The 11,962-nt window shown below is 44.1% G+C and overlaps 1 non-coding gene across 1 annotated transcript; it reads left to right on the plus strand.

The window, feature by feature from the left end:
• The first annotated feature begins 9,783 nt into the window (after positions 1-9,783).
• On the plus strand, positions 9,784-9,886 carry LOC131749118 (U6 spliceosomal RNA). The gene has a single exon (XR_009333226.1). It is a non-coding gene; the product is annotated as a U6 spliceosomal RNA (small nuclear RNA).
• The last annotated feature ends 2,076 nt before the right edge of the window (positions 9,887-11,962 follow it).

Below are 11,962 nucleotides of genomic sequence, written 5' to 3' on the forward strand. Positions count from 1 at the left end.
CAAATTAGGGGGTGATCAGCAAGGAAGAAGGGAGGAACATCTATTGGATATGGGGATATATGTATACGTATAGCTGATTCACTTTGTTACACAGCAGAAACTAACTCACCATTGTAAAGCAATTATACTCCAATAAAGATGATAAAAAAACCCAAAAAGTCAGCATCAGAAACCCACTCTGGGTTGACTACACCTGTGCACTACCAGAGGGCAATGCCAGTAGGCCTATAGGGCACTCTTGCTGCATCTGGGGTGGGGAAGTGCATTAGGCATCAGCAACTTTGGCAGGGATAGACAACTTCACTGAGCTTCAGGGATTCCAGAATGTAGAGCTACAAAGAAAGAAATTCATCACCTTCTAGACATACCAGCTCAACTCAATTCCCACGGTCTCTTCAAGGACATCCAGGTCAATCTCGAATCTCTAGCGATTGGTTGTCCTCTACAGTAGTCCCGCCAAATGGTTGCCCAAACACTGCTTGAACACCTCCAGTGGCAGGGATCTCACCACTTAACAAGCAATGTTATCTCTAGGGAGCTCTAAATATTAGAAAGCATTTTCTGCCGACTCCAAAGTGTCCACACATGTACTGTTTGCTCAGTGATTAGGTGACAGAGCCTTTGAAGTCGCTTGCTGTCAGTCTTTACTGGAAATGGAAGTTTTCAGATGTTTCTAACTAAAATTTCCTTGCAACTTTTTATGTGTTGCCAAGAGATACTTAAAAAAATAAACAACCGAATAACTGGGAAAATTTTGGCTTGTCTTCATTAAGATCTGTAAATATTTTTCATAATTCAAACCCATTTTGGGTTTGACTGGTTTAAATTTTAACAAGAGATTAGACCATAGCATAACCTAATAACTAACATTTTGGGGGGAAATGTTTTAAGGAAATGCATTGCCGTATTAGCTTTGAAAGTAGTCATTGTATGTGAGTCCCACACTGCTCCTTCCCCAGTTAGACTGGAGAAGCCTAGCTGAACTCCTGGTTGTCCCTGTGGGAAGAGGAGATCATTTCCCTTGGTGCCACCTCCACACAGTGTAGGATGGTGTATTTGCTGTGTTCACATGAATCCAGATGAATGGGGAATAACAATGGCTCCCGCCTTGGCCATGACTGTTCAAGGGCTTGATAGCATTGATTGCTGTGCTGCTGTGGGTAGGGCTTGGGGACAATGTCCCAGGGAGAGTCTAGGCTAGAGATGAAGGGACATTTTGTCCCCCAGTGACTGTTCTTCTCTGACTACATGGATCACCACTGCCTAACCAGACCAAAAGTAGTTGTCCAGGCTCACCAGAATAATGGATTCTAGTCAATTGTTCTCAAATCTCAGTATGATGCTATGGAAAGATTTTCTCTATGTCCAGCTGGGAAGACTGCCCATAAATATGCTTGCATTGTCAGAGACATGATATCACCTTTTTTTGAACTGAAGTATAGTTGATGTACTGTAATATTATGTTACAGGTGTACAGTATAGTGGTTTACAATTTTTTTAAGTTATACTCCATTTATAGTCATTATAAAATATTGGCTATATTCCCCATGTTGCACAATATATACTTGCAGCTTATTTTATCCCTAATAGTTTGTACCTCTTTATCCCCTACTCGTTTTTTGCCCCTCCCCCCTTCCTCACCCCACTGGTCACCCCTAGTTTGTTCTCTATATCTGTGAGTCTTCTTTTTTATTATATTCACTAGTTTGTGGTATTTTTCAGATCTCACATATAAGTGACATCATACAGCATTTGTCTTTCTCTGTCTGACTTATTTCACCTAGCATAATGCCCTCCCATTCCGTCCATGTTGTTGCAAATGGCAAAATTTCATTCTTTTTCATGGCTGAGTAGTATTCCGGTGTGTGTGTGTGTGTGTGTGTGTGTGTGTGTGTGTGTGTGTGTGTGTGTACCACATCTTCTTTATCCAGTCATCTGTTGATGGACACTTAGGTTGTTTCCATGTCTTGACTACTGTAAGTAATGCTGCTATGAACATTGGGGTGCATGTATCTTTTCAAATTAGAGTTGATTCCATCAGAAAATTGTTCCCAATTCCCAATAGTCATACTTGGCCATTCTTCTCCTTTAACAGACGTGCCCTCATTTTTCCAGTGGTGTCTCTTTAGGCTGTTCCCTCAAGAGGTTAGCTACTCACTGCTCCTGTGACTCAGTAGGGAGTGTCGTCCCAGCCTGTGGCACACTTGGAGTCCCCCCCACTTTGGGGCACATCTCCTGACTCTCATGATGGATATCATTTTTTTAATAGCCAGAAGTTAGTAAAGGCCAAGTCTGGTGCACTGGACACAGCGTTCTGTCACTAACCAGATCCTTCCGCATATTATATAGATGCCAAGGAAGCCAGGTTCTCGTGCGGTGCCCTCAGTCTCAAGGTAAGTAAATTTGCTCGAAAACGAGATGTGATTATGAAAGAAGGAGAGAGATTTTCTCACTCGACTCAGAAGTGGGTTCCGAAGGCAGGTCACGTGAACAGTGCTTCAAATCTGTACTCGGGAGGAGGAGCCAGCATGCTTGGAAGTGCAAGTCCTGCTCTTTTGTTAAAAGTCACCAATTTCCTGACTGCGTGGACTCATGGTGGGCTGGTGTGAGGCTGCGTCAAGAGGTCCTATCAGCCTGGTGGTCTTATCCAGCTTCCTTCAACATTGGCCTTTGGCATCTTGTCACCCGTGACCTGCTTCTCCAGCAGCCATCACTGGCGTGATCAGTGCTCAGACCCATCGGAACCTCACTCTCTCACAGACAAGTTCTGAAACTGGAAAGAAAGCTGAGCAAAGCCAGGTCTGTCCCGGGCCCCCTCAGCCTCCCAGGTATCAGTCTCTTCCTACCCTAGAGGCCTGGCTGGTCTGCTTTTCCTCCTGGAGCATCTGCATTTTGACAGGCAGCAACGTCTTCGGCCGAAGCAATGACATCGTCCTTGAGGGATCTGAGGAGAGGGCGGCGAGGAAGGGCAGGGCGTGGGAGGCTGCCTCCAAGTTTCCCAAATCACTCATTAGCTCCGAAAAACACCAGCCACTGGACTGTTTCACATCCTCAAGAGAACGTGCCACCAAGATGGTCTCCAGAACCTTGTTTCCATTTAGTCTATACTTTCGGCTGCTTCCCCGAGGGAAGGCCTGGCCCATCCTACTCACTGTTTTTATAACAGGCAGGAGCCGGTCCGGCGATGCGGCCAGACTTGTCGGGTGGCTACATGGATTGCAGATAAGCCGAGTGAGGACTCAGGGTGGAAGGCACCATGAGTGGATGCCAGCCAGACCACCATGGCGCAGGCAGGCTGATTATACAGGCGGATCCCTGCTCTGGAGAGGGCTGGGCTGTTGGAGAGCTGGAGGCTGGTTCAGCAGTCCACCTAATTTGAGACCGAAGTAAAAATGTGTGTTTGGTAATGGAGACGCTCATATTGAAAACAGGTGGTGTTTTGGGTTTTGCCTACTCTCGAAAATGGCTTGTCTGAGGCCCACAGTGCTTTTCTGGCTCCAAAGTCTCAGCCCGTTGTGGGTTTGGAGCTCCACTAAGGATGAGGCCTGCTGGAGCCTCTGTTCTGAAGGGGGCTCCTTGAAGGTCAACAAGGATATGGGGTTGTCGTTGAGTTGCAGACCTTGCCTCACAATGAAGAGCAGGGGAAAAAAAAATGAAGGCTGCTGGTCCAAGCAGCAGGCATCTTGTAAGCACATGGGAGAGAGAAAGCTGCAGCTGACATGCTAATACAAGGCATAACATATACAGAAAATGACAAAAATGGAAGGTAACGCAACTGCCAACCAAGCAGTACGGACTAGGGTTTTCCAGACTGTTCTCTCAAAGCTTACTATAGTGCATTGGAGGTATTTCATAAGTAGGGTTGATTCATTGGTGCATTCCTTGATGCATTTATTTATTCATTCCATAAACTCTTCTTCCATGGAGAGAGAGGTCAGTCACATAAGAGTGTGTGTGTGTGTGTGTGTGTGTGTGTGTGTGTGTGTGTGTGTGTGTAAGTGAGGGCTCCTGGTTATTATTGAAATAATGCATTTCCTTTCTTTGCTCTCGGCAAACCATACCCTCATCTTCATCCTGTAGTGTGCTTATTTTCAAGTGCAGTCAAGAATAAGTCAGAATCTGTCCAAGTGTTGCTACCTAGAAACAGAAAGTTTATTCCATCTGTATGCCCAGCCATCCATAATAGCCTCTACTGCATGTCATCTCATTTTTAGTAGTTTATCATTTTTTTTAAAGAGAAACAACACCCACCATTGTATATTGGTTACAACCGGTCAGTGTAGGGCTTAACTGGAGTTTTTGTGGGTTGGCGCAGTTGGTGTGCTGGTCCCATGTATTGTGGACGTAGAGCTCAGACAGGTTGAAAGGGGGGCATAGTGGGATGCCCGCCACCACCAACCCACTCTGCAAACTGTCTTTGGATCAGAAGGACCGCTATGAGTAGGTAATGCTTGGGTGTTTGAATGGGACTTCTAAAGTTTCTACCTGCTCTACAGGTCAGTGTTGTAAAGAAAACTCAATGGATTACATTAGTTCTACACAGTTGGGAAAGGGTAGCCAAGGGCTTGAGCGTGGTCCTTATTGTTAACGTCACTTTTGATTGTGGCTTGTATTAAAAGACTATGAATACCCCCCCAAAAAAGAAAAGAAAAAACTACAAATACAATGAATAAATTTATTGTGAGATTTTCAATATGTTGGGCCACATTTGGCCATCTGTGGAATTACTGGGAAAATTACCTGCAAGATTTTACAAATACTTACTGCAATGCAACAAATACAGAATCATCGACATATGCAAATCCTGACGAATTTGCAGGTGGGTATCTGCTGGGTGTTCAGCAGTGAGCTAGGTGATTCTCTGAATTCAGTTCCCAAACTGGGAAGTTCAACCTTAGTGCTTTGTTTCATGTGCAAATATGGGCAAACTTGGTGTGGCTTTCTGGTTGCCATAGAAATGCCCTGGAGAACACTGTTGCACTGTTGGTGGGAATGTAAATTGATAAGGCCACTATGGAGAACAGTATGGAGGTTCCTTAAAAAACTAAAAATAGAGCTGCCATACGACCCAGCAATCCCACTACTGGGCATATACCCTGAGAAAACCATAATTCAAAAAGAATCGTGTACTAAAATGTTCATTGCAGCTCTATTTACAATAGCCAGGACATGGAAGCAACCTAAGTGTCCATCAACAGATGAATGGATAAAGAAGATGTGGCACATATATACAATGGAATATTACTCAGCCATAAAAAGAAACGAAATTGAATTATTTGTAGTGAGGTGCATGGACCTAGAGTCTGTCATACAGAGTGAAGTAAGTCAGAAAGAGAAAAACAAATACCGTACGCTAACACATATATATGGAACCTAAGGGGAAAAAAAAGGTCATGAAGAACCTAGTGGCAGGACAGGAATAAAAACACAGACCTATTAGAGAATGGACTTGAGGATATGGGGAGTGGGTAGGGTAAGCTGGGACAAAGTGAGAGTGGCATGGACATATATACACTACCAAACGGAAAATAGTTAGTGGGAAGCAGCTGCATAGCACAGGGAGATCAGCTCGGTGCTTTGTGACCACCTAGAGGGGTGGGATAGGGAGGGTGGGAGGGAGGGAGACGCAAAAGGGAGGAGATATGGGAACATATGTATATGTATAGCTGATTCACTTTGTTATAAAGCAGAAACTAACACACCATTGTAAAGCAATTATACTCCAATAAAGATGTTAAAAAATAAAATTAAAATAAAATAAAATAAAATAAATGCCCTGGGGCTTCCCTGGTGGCACAGCGGTTGAGAGTCCGCCCGCCGATGCAGGGGACTCGGGTTCGTGCCCCGGTCCGGGAGGATCCCACGTGCCGCGGAGCGGCTGGGCCCGTCAGCCACGACCGCTGAGCCTGCGCGTCCGGAGCCTGTGCTCCGCAACGGGAGAGGCCACAGCGGTGAGAGGCCCGCGTACTGCAAAAAAAAAAAAAAAAAAAAAAGAAATGCCCTGGAGTCTTTCTGCCTCTCTGCAGTCTGTGGGTCTGAGCCTCAAGTTGGACAACATGGCAGTGTAGCCAAAGGGGATCTGAGATTGGAGGCCATTTGGTTTATGACCATTTGGGCGTCTTAAACCCTCATGAAACTGAATGGGTCTTTTGAATTTTGTTGCTGGGTTAGTGGGGTAATTGCTTCCAATTCCATTTTGTTCTGGCTGGGGCCTCATGCTCTTGTTTTTGTTTCTTGAGGACTGTACTTGATTTTCTCACTTGAACACTATAAATGTGCTGTCCGCAGTGCCCCTCGGGGGCCCCTTCTTTGGCCATGTTCTCTGATAACTGGTGAACAAGTAAACAGTCCTCCTCCTCTTCAGTGACTGAATGGAGAGGGAGTGGAGAATTTTGATCTCCGTCATGAATCTTTCAAGGGACTCTCCTGTGAAGCCTACCCAAACTGGTTCCTGGAGGACACCTCCTTGTTAAGGAGACACCACAGATCTGAAGGTAGTGTGCCCTGGATGTGGCCAGAGGGAGGAAAAATGGGTGGGAGGTGCTTCATATATACCCTTTGGGAAGATTCCTCTCTGCATATATGTGTGTGTATAAACATGCATTGTGATTTTGCTTTCTCTAGCATGACATGAACTCACCAAAGTTAACCTAATTAATGAACTTGGAGAGCATTCGAAACCTTTTCTGGTTTCTTTATGCTATGCTGAAATCCACGTATAATTAGCCATTCATTTTTTTTTTTTAACATCTTTATTTGAGTATAACTGTTTTACAATAGTGTGTTAGTTTCTCCTTTACAACAAAGTGAATCAGTTATACATATACATATGTCCCCATATCTCTTCCCTCTTGCGTCACCCTCCCTCCCACCCTCCCTATCCCACCCCTCTAGGTGGTCACAAAGCACAGAGGTGATCTCCCTGTGCTATGCGGCTGCTTCCCACTAGCTATCTATTTTACATTTGGTAGTGTGTATATGTCCCTGCCACTCTCTCACTTCGTCCCAGCTTACCCTTCCCCCTCCCCATATCCTCAAGTCCATGCTCTAGTAGGTCTGTGTTTTATTCCCATCCTACCACTAATCTCTTCATGACCTTTTTTTTTTTTTTTAGATTCCATATATATGTGTTAGCATATGGTATTTGTTTTTCTCCTTCTGACTTACTTCACTCTGTATGACAGATTCTAGGTCCATCCACCTCATTACAAATAACTCAGTTTCGTTTCTTTTTTTTTTTTTTTATTTTTTTTATTTTTTTTTAACATCTTTATTGGAGTATAATTGTTTTACAATAGTGTGTTAGTTTTCCCTCTACAACAAACTAAATCAGTTATACATACACACATGCTCCCACATCTCCTCCCTCTTGCATCACCCTCTCTCCCACCCTCCCTATCCCACCCCCCCAGGCGGTCACAAAGCACAGAGGTGATCTCCCTGTGCTATGCAGCAGCTTCCCACCAGCTATCTAATTTACATTTGATAGTGTATATATGTCCCTGCCACTCCCCCACTTCGTCACAGCCCACCCCTCCCCCTCCCCATATCCTCAAGTCCATGCTCGAGTAAGTCTGTGTTTTATTCCCGTCCTACCACTAACCTCTTCATGACATTTTTTTCCCTTAGAGTCCATATATATGTGTTAGCATACGGTATTTGTTTTTCTCCTTCTGACTTACTTCACTCTGTATGACAGACTCCAGGTCCATCCACCTCATTATAAATAGTTTCGTTTCTTTTCATGCCTGAGTAATATTCCATTGTATATATGTGCCTCATCTTCTTTATCCATTCATCTGTTGATGGACACTTAGGTTGCTTTCATGTCCTGGCTATCGTAAATAGAGCTGCAATAAACATTTTGGTACATGACTCTTTTTGAATTATGGTTTTCTCAGGGTATATGCCCAGTAGTGGGATTGCTGGGTCATATGGTAGTTCTATTTGTAGTTTTTTAAGGAGCCTCCCTACTGTTCTCCATAGTGGCTGTATCAATTTACATTCCCACCAGCAGTGCAAGAGGCTTCCCTTTTCTCCACACGCTCTCCAGCATTTATTGTTTCTAGAGTTTTTGATGATTAGCCATTCATTTTTAAATCCAGGAGATACTAGTCATATTTGTAGGTGAAAATGTTGAGGAATAAAGAGGAAAGGGAGAGGGTAGAAAAAGATCATGTACAGGCACAGTACATGTGTTTCAAATTTTTTTTTTCCCTGAGACTCTGAAAAGAGAAATGAAGTTTTGCATTTACCAAGTCTATTAGGTTTTCTTATTTCAGAACAGGATAAACTGGGTTTTTCCTTCCCAGTTGTAAGCTAGAATTGAAATTGAGTCCCACTTTGTCTTCTTGGACTTAGAAAGTGTTTTCCAGGCAGAGTATATGAAGGCACAACTTTTCTCGTAACTGATCAGTATATACACAAATGTTTGAACAAATGCCTTCTTCATTCCATGGAAAATAAGGTGCTGATAAGATACAGGAATAAAAATATAACCACCTGTTCAAAAAAGAGTTCCACTGGGGAGAGAGAGGGGAGGAGAACCTGTGTGTTCCTGTGTCCTCAGCCCAAGGACTTTCCTAGTCCGAATGACCTAAGTTACTAAAAGAAAAGTGGGTGAGTCCCAACCAATATATTCATAAAGTTTGCTGCTTTCTTAGAAGTTGCAACCAAGCGTCAGGCAATGCTCCTTGGGCATTTTTCATGGGCGAGTTGGCGAAAGTCAAGTGAAGGAATTGTTTGAATCTTCTTTGACAAGTGCTGTGTGGGCCAAAGCTTCAAGGAGATTTATCAAAGTCATTGAAGTAGTTTCTACAACAAAGGAGGGATGTAATATCTAAGATGTGTAAACCTAGGCCATTCGGGCTGGGAGGCAGCTGAAGGTGAGGCTGTTTTAGCGGAGCCAGCATTTTGAATTCACTCTTCCCTTGTCCTCCTTGGCCTACCTTTTCAGTAATGGATTTGTCAGTGACAGGATTGACCTAACCAATTTCTGACAGCAACGCCTTGTTGTCGAGCAAACAATTATAGTAAGAATGTTGAGATTTGTGCTCAAATTGTATTTTGTTACACCGACTTCCTTCAGACCTCAAGTGAGTATGGTATGGAGAGCTTTAACATGAAATGATCTCTATGAAGAATTTCATTTTCCCAGGATCTTTGAATGAAATGGATACTGATCCGCTATTGTTTTCTCCCAGGGCTTACCTGGAGGGAGAACAGAGGGGCTATAGAAATGTGTGCTCCTCTCTTTCTTTGGGGGAGAGATCAAGCAGATAAGAGCGAGGGATCTTCAACCAGCAGGGACTCCCCTTCAGAAGCAGGAATGTGAACAGGTCAATTCTTCCAACTCTTGATGGGTTTGGATTAGGAGTTTGTGTGTATTTACATGTATAGAATTGGACACACTAGCCCTGTCAGCTTGGGCTCATAAACAAATATGATCAAGGGACTCTCTTTACTTGATCTTTCCTTGACAAAGAATGTACATCCGTGCAGGGCTGGAGGGTCCCACTCTTCCCTGCAGCCCGAAGCCTCCATCAATCGATTCCCTGCGTAGAGGTAATGTACCAGGTGCAAACCTCCTTAAATGTTATCATCCAGACCACATTTCACCATTTTGTTGATGAGACTATCATGGAAGACAATACAGTTTAGAACACACAGAGGATCAGTAGAGCTTAGAACGTGCACGTAAGGAAGAGTACTTATTGGACCAGAAAATCTGGAGCAGGGGCTTTCACTGTTTTGTAAGTGAGGAAGGAATTAAAAGTCAGCATCAGGTGCTGGCTTCCAATATACTAAAATTGGAACGATATAGAGAAGATTAGCATGGCCCCTGTGCAAGGATGACACCCAAATTCGTGAAGTGTTCCATATTTTTGAATGGACTTGAGGACGGGGGGAGGGGGAAGGGTACGCTGGGACGAAGTGAGAGAGTGGCATGGACATATATGCACTACCAAATGTAGAATAGTGGGAAGCAGCCGCATAGCACAGGGAGATCAGCTCGGTGCTCTGTGACCACCTAGAGGGGTGGGATAGGGAGGGTGGGAGGGAGACGCAAGAGGGAGGAGATATGGGGATATATGTATACGTATAGCTGATTCACTTTGTTACACAGCAGAAACTAGCACAGCATTGTAAAGTAATTATTATACTCCAATAAAGATGATAAAAAAAAAAACCCAAAAAGTCAGCATCAGAAACGCACTCTAAGCTATTCTAGGTTGCTGATTTTATTTTTGTTTGAGAACACTGTTTCAAAATATAACCCATGCTGTAGGTTCAGTCATTCTCGGTACCTTCCCCGATCTTCGTGATGTCCTGTATTTAACACCTCCTGCAGGTGTTGTTATAGAGGCGGGAGCCCTATGGCCTTCCTGCTTCTCGTCATCAAACATCGCTCTTTGACTGGAGCTGCTCAGAGCTTTCCTCTTTAACATTTTCAAGCCCAATAGTGTGTGGGTTTCACATTCTTTTCTAAATATGCAAAAGCCACCTGTTTGAGAATGTGGTCCAGAATACTGCTGGGGCTCAGTGTCAGGCTCACTGCTTTGCAGTTTCCGGAATCCACCCATATGTGTGTCTATATTTAGCAGCCACCATCAACATTTTCCATCTCTTACATGTTTAGCCAACTTTTGTGTGGGCTGTTGCTTTGACCTTGCAGCGAAGTTCTAAGCATGTATGGGACCAAAATAAATAATTAAAAGATCATCTGTTCACCGCAGCCAGCAACCTCCTCAACCTATTTCATTTCAGCTATGGTTGGGACCTGAGCCAGGCATACTAGAGAGACCAACAGCTCCTCTCAATGGCTTTGGGTGGCTGAGCGTCTTGTACCTGCAACTTGGGTTTTTGCCCCTCGGCAGAAACGCTCCGTCACAGATGCACGGCAGGGCCCCCTCCACTCTGGGAGGGGTGCAGGCGACGTGATGGGGACTGGTCATAGATGCCTGGACCGCAGCATTCTAGAAAAAACCCAACCTTCTACCTGCTTGAGTCGGACAGAGACTGTCAACAGAGCCTATTTCTGGGAGATTCAGAAGGGGAAGGAAATCACATGGCGTAGATTGTTCTTGTTTAATAATTTCCTCCATAAAACCTGCTTCAAATGAACAGCCAGGACAGGTTAGCGAGGAGATGTGACAAAAGTTGAGCCTTTGAGGGCAGGGATTATGCTGAGAAGGGACTGAGGAAAACCCCATGACGACGCAATTCTCAGCTTATTTCCTTTGCTCTGCACAGGGATGGTCATATGTCAGCATCCGGTGCAATATCCCCTGTTAAAGGAGCAGAGTGGGAAAGCGTGTCATAGAGCAAGCCCTGGATGGTCAAGTCCACGAGGGAGGGGCCCAGGTCTGTCTCGTTCAGGCACTTATTCCAGAACAACGCCTAGAACAATGCCTGACATGGAGTAGGAGATCAAGAATTTTTCGTTTAAATCCGTGACAGTACATAGTATCATAATGTAGTTTAAAGAACAAAACAAGAACAAAAAATTAATAAATTCATTGGTCCCCTTTGAGGATGTTAGGTAACTAAATCATCTGAAAAGTGGTGAATAGAAAGAAAGAATCAAGCATTTATCTTCCTTTCCTACGTAAACCATACCCCAGGGGAACCAAATGTATTATGAGGCAAAGATTCATTTTACTGAAAGCATTCCAGCTAATAAATGAAGAGAGGCTGACAGAACTGGGGTGTCTAGATTTTGCATCCACTAATAAATCAATGAGTCCAGGCCTTGATCACTGGTCACATTAACATCATGAGAAGGGTGACCAGCAGACAATGCGTGCTTCCTGATGACCTACACACCACCATTTATGAAGGAACAGGCCAAAAGAATCAAACCTGAACCTGATCAAGCTTCTAATTCTAACTTCCAATTGACAGGAGATCTAAGGAACAAAGCAGTACGTTGCCATGAGTAAAATCCAGACCGTGGGAAACT

This window comes from Kogia breviceps, chromosome X, assembly GCF_026419965.1.
Source record: "Kogia breviceps isolate mKogBre1 chromosome X, mKogBre1 haplotype 1, whole genome shotgun sequence".
Taxonomy (NCBI): domain Eukaryota; kingdom Metazoa; phylum Chordata; class Mammalia; order Artiodactyla; family Physeteridae; genus Kogia; species Kogia breviceps.